The sequence below is a fragment of the Thalassophryne amazonica genome, chromosome 21, assembly GCF_902500255.1.
Source record: "Thalassophryne amazonica chromosome 21, fThaAma1.1, whole genome shotgun sequence".
NCBI classification, from domain to species: Eukaryota; Metazoa; Chordata; class Actinopteri; order Batrachoidiformes; family Batrachoididae; genus Thalassophryne; species Thalassophryne amazonica.
Genome location: NC_047123.1, coordinates 35,309,617 through 35,315,119, shown reverse-complemented (window position 1 = coordinate 35,315,119; position 5,503 = coordinate 35,309,617). Strand labels below are relative to the sequence as shown.

Genomic DNA, 5,503 nt, shown 5'->3' with positions numbered 1-5,503 from the left:
TGGAGCCATTCTAGGGCAGATGCACAGCACACACATATACACACACACACACACACACATACATACATACATACACACACATATTTGATGGATTCTGAAAAGTGACCATTTAAATTTTATGGACTACTCTGAACTTTGATGTTGTGCTCTTTGCTCCTTTTTTTAAGGGTTTGTTCATACTGGTGTTCGGAACGCTGTTGGACAAAACGGTATGTATAGTTTGTGTTCGTGTTAGAAAGGGGCAGTCTGTTATTCCATGTTTGCTACTCATAAAACATGCTGCTGTAAGTTTTAAGAATTTACCCCTTTTGATTCCCTGAAAATTGACATTTGTCCTCATTTTTTCTGTTTTTACCCCCATACATTCAGTCATAGATAGTCCAAACTATACCCTTTTGGGAATCATTGTGATCAGACAAATAATGTGGTGTACTTTACAATATGATTGGACAATTTTTCAATTTTGACCCCCGTATATTTCTTCATTGACTCCTACCTGGCTACAGCTACCACCCTGGGATGGCTATTTGTATGTAGGTCACAGTACACTTAGGCTGGACTGGAAGTGTTTTTAGTCCGCTGAAGTGGTACTGATTAGTTCAAAATTGTCTCCTGGCTTATGGACCAACCATCATGAAGCCTTGTTGCTAATTGCAGAGTCCTACTGGCCACGATGCCTACTGTTACCCGTGTAAAAATGTGGTGCACCTTCACTGTAAATACAGATTTGCACACAATTTAGCACTGAAACAGATGCTTAAGAAGTCCTGAGTAACTCTCCCTATAAGTATCTGAAAGAGGCACTGTTCAACCTCAGCTGTCATCCAAGAGAGACTTGGCTGTCTTAAAATCAATGTGCAATTAAAATAGTTGTGTTCGGAAAAAAGAACACTTCTTTCATTTTATAGTCAAAGTGTTAACTTTGGAAATGTTTTTCAGGTGCAGTCAGAACTTAGAATACACACACCACTTTCCATCAGTGGCACAAGGGTAAGAAGATTAATTATTTATAATGTTAATATTCATTTTTTTGGGGGGCAAAGGGGGGTTGGAAAATACATAAATACATTTTTTGTTGTTGAAATTTTAAAGTGGTGTTCTCCTTTCAGAGCACCAGTACTGGCCCCTCATCTTCGAGTGGACTGGACTTTTTCCGGAGACGAGGAAGAGGTATACCAGCAGGAAAAACAACATTCCGGACAGATGTCATCACTTTTTGTCACTGTTGTTCTACAGATACCTTATGTTGTTTTCTTCCTGTTCTGCTTTCAGATGGCTACAATATGGCATCGAGCACATCCAACACGTGACGTGGTCGCTACTGGCATCAAACACAACACACATTCAGGTTCACAAGACAGTAGCTGCCCTGTTCTCACCCGATCCAGGATTTCCCCAGCTGTTTTTGACTCACACCTCCTTTTTACCTTCAATTTTTGTTCAGCGCAGATTTTTGAAATATTCATCTTTCTTTCCTGTTAGAGATTTTTAATTTTATTTTTTGTTTTTTAAATTATGAGCCTAACATTTTAATTTACTTTAAGTAAGTGTGCATATTTTTTTTTTTTTTATTTATACAGTGGCTTTATCTTCATAGAGTCTTTCATGGAAGAGGAAGAACTCCGCCGACAGACAAAATATACCAGTCATAGAAATATGACACAAAATGTGAAAATAGAACACATTAACATGAAGTATGTTTAATATTCTTGCATTTGTTTCAAGCAAGTCATTTAGGGAAAAAAAAGTTTTCTAATGCAAATTAAACTAAAAAATGTGATTGTTTTATGTTTGCCAGGTGACCCCCCCCCCAGACCATGATGATGTGTGGTGACGTACCACAGTGTGGAGCCCCATGTCAGTTAGAACTCACCAGTTCTTGAAGTTGGCCCGACATCATGTTAAACATCATGAAAATGGAAACCCAAACTTTTACTGGAAAGTTATCTTTGCAGCAGGAACACAGCTTTCTGAGAAGATGTTTTTCATGCAATGCTGAGACCCAGTTGCAATCAGAATACATTTAAAAATTCTCTTTGGGCAGCCTTATTTGAGGTCATACCACTCCTCCCACAAAGTGGGTTACAATAAAAGGAAAAATACCAACTTCAAGCTGCTCCGTCTTCATTTATCTGCAGATTTAAAGCAGTTCCTGTCTGTTTTGCCATTTAAAATTCATCCTGCCATTTTCAAACAACAAAATATTCACAAATTAGATGCAAAATCGCCCGTTTTACAAATCAAATCAGACAAGTGCGGCAAGGCTCTTTCTTCGACACAACAGTGAAGTTGTTTACTCAGAGGTTGCATCACTATGATTTATTGACTGAGACAGAACAATCAGTCAAATGTAGCCCCAGAGATGAAAAGGAGATCCTTTCCTCTGAAGGAATTACATAAGGAAATGTTTCTTCCTTATGATATATACATTCTATGGATTTTAGCATAGAAATAAGTGGTAGCCACTAAGTGGACTCGTCTAATCCTCCCAGACACCCCATATTGTGTTGTCTTACTGTCAGAAAAATCCTGACTACAGCAAATGACCGTGAAGACACCCACTCCCATGTTTATCTTCATTTGTATTGTTAATATTTGTGTGCATGTGAAGGCTCACTGATATGAAATGCAATAGAAATGTCAGGTTGCTTGGCTTTTACTGTCATGTGTGACTTCCAGTTAGTTAAAATGTACAGAGTGCATTTCTTCAAACTTCACCATGCTGCACATTTCCCAAAGAACTGAATCCTTCATGTTCAGTATTTTTTTTCTGTGATGCATGCTTTGTCCAAATCAATGCTCAGTTTGAGCTTGTTGCACTTAATGTTCCTTAATTTGCTTCTTACAGTGTCTAAGCATGTTAGAAATATTTATTATGCTATATGTCTCTTATTATATACAATAAATGTACACTGCAAAACTCAATGAGTTAGCTGAACTCAAACAATTTGAGGAAACTTTGCCTTGCCTTAAATCATTTGAGTTTGCCAACTTAAATAAAATAATTTAAAAAAATTTGTTAAAGTTTTAGTAACTTAATTTATAGTTAATTAAACTTATGTAAATCTAGTTTATGTTTTTCAATAAAAAAGTGACAAACAAAATCTGCTTGAAGAATTTGTATTACATTTTGGATTAGATTTTTTTAATGCATTCTTTGGTTTACTTGTTGACTCTGCACTGTGTTGTTATGACGCTGCCCATTCGCTCCCCTCGGGACGCGAACTCACGATCTCCAGTATGGGAGTCAGATTCTCTAACCACAAGGCTAAAACCCAGGGTTCTGGCCTTGTGACCAGAGAATTCTTTTGAGCTGTTAGGAGTGAGGTTTACTAATGCCATATGCACAGCGACACCTGCTGACCTCCATTACATAAACTTAATTAAAATGAGTGAATGGGATGCACTGGAAATACATCACCAACACTTAAATGCCCCAAAACTTTAAATGTACTTAAAGAAACTGAGTTGTTATGACAACAATTCATTCTTGAGTTAGTTTAATTAATGGAAATGAGTGACTATAACTTTTTTCAAAGTTTGAGTTACATTAACTTAATTATTGTATTAAAATGGAGTGTTCAGTTTAACAGTGAACAGACAATGTTTTCAGAGTTAGCGGACTGTTAGGTCCAAAAATGCATTCCCTGCCTACTTTCAAAATTTCTCTAATTCTTGAATGATGCTTTTGCACAAAACACAGACATAAATGATTTTGCAAAACCTATTATCAGTCACAGTATATATATTTTTTCTTCTCAATTTTAACATTTTGCTTTTGCACAATACCTGCTTATGTAATCTACATCTCGGGTTAAGATGTTGCCACTTTAAAAATTTTCAAGTTTCACCCATTTTTGCACATCAGTGCCAAAACTGAAAAGAAAACAACAACAACAACAACAACAACAACAAAAAACTACTCCAGGACAGACTCGGTCATGAATGCAGTTCTGGTCAGAATTACTGGCACCCTCGTATTTTATGCATTTGAATATTTCATATTTATATATATATATATATATTTAATATTAAATATATATTTAATGTATAATAGAGCTCCTATTACCACTGGGACCACTTTGGACTTTACCTTCCACATCTGCTCCAGTTGCTCCTTCAGCTCTTGGTACTTCTCAGTTTTCTCATTCTCCTTTCTGATCTTGCTGTTGCAGAATTAAATACATAACAGGCCCAAAAAATTACTGTATTTACTGTAATTTTGTAGATATTAACATCCCATAATTCTTAGTGTTATTTCTTGTTCTTTGGAGATTCCCAATCATCCAAGTCATGGTATTCAAATAGTTTGACTGAGGTTAACTGGATTTGTGTAGTTTTTTGAAGCAGTTTTTCTCTTCATCCAGAAAAGCTTCATCAGTTGTCGATGGAGTTGTGAGACATTTAAATATGTGTCCTCTGTGGTGATGTCACGCTGATATGATGAAAGTCATTAAAGAGCTGTTAGTCACCAGAAGCCACTTGAGTTCAGACCTGAATTCAAGTGGCCTCTGGTGGGAAAAAAAAAAACCAACTTATTTTTGAACCTGTTTCTAACATCTTTTTAAAGGTGGGCATGGATGTTTTTCAAACGCCTTTTCAACCTATGACGTACTATTTGGGATCTGTCATTGACAAACAGGTCAGTCTGAGTTTGACAAAAATTAAATAAATAAACAAACAAACAAAAAAAGATATGAACACTTATCCATTTTTTTCTATTTCTCATTTGTGAAATTTCTCAGAACTTTAAAAAAAAAAACTTGGATGAGACCAACATTCAAATATTATAATTTAATAATTCTATTATAATGAAGAAAGGTTGCATTAAATGACAGCAGATTTGGTTCATGTCTCCTTGCACAAGACAAGATAATGTTGAAATGTTCACAACAAAATAAGAGCATTTCAGTTCAGCTGTACCCCCCCCCACCCACACACACACACACACACACACACACACACACACACACACACACACACACACACACACACACACACACACACACACCACACACACACACACACACACACACACACAGACACACCAAACAGTGGTTCAGTAACAATAGTCTGCCTGTGGATATTTTTGTCCTGTTTGTTTGTCCAGTGCTGCTGAATCATTTGCACAGTCTGATATGGTGCTGTGTGCCAGGCACAAATTTACAGCTCATAAAATATTCCCTGAGTTACTGCACCATTAGATTTTTTTTTCTCTTTTTTTCTTCAAAACATTTAATTGAATATACCTGACATGATTTAAACATCTTTAATTTTAATTTAATTAGCTTATAATGCACCAAATCACAGCAAAAGCCGTCTCAAGGTGCCTTACATAAAACAAGTCAACATAAAATTGAATAAATAATTAAAAATGAATAAAAAATTCAAATACATAAATTAAAAACAGAAGTAAAAGAATAAAACAAATAAAAATAAAAACTATCCGTAGTCTTCCAACTATCCATCCATCGAATGAGCTGGAAAAAGCATTTGGAGCCGT

The 5,503-nt window shown here is 35.9% G+C and overlaps 1 long non-coding RNA gene across 1 annotated transcript; it reads right to left on the bottom strand.

Annotated features, from left to right (window-relative positions):
* Positions 1-1,790: 1,790 nt before the first annotated feature.
* Positions 1,791-5,041, bottom strand: LOC117503296. Its single transcript, XR_004558538.1, has 2 exons — positions 5,012-5,041; positions 1,791-2,485 (listed from the first exon to the last, which is right to left on the bottom strand). It is a non-coding gene; the product is annotated as an uncharacterized LOC117503296 (long non-coding RNA).
* Between the last annotated feature and the right edge of the window lie 462 nt (positions 5,042-5,503).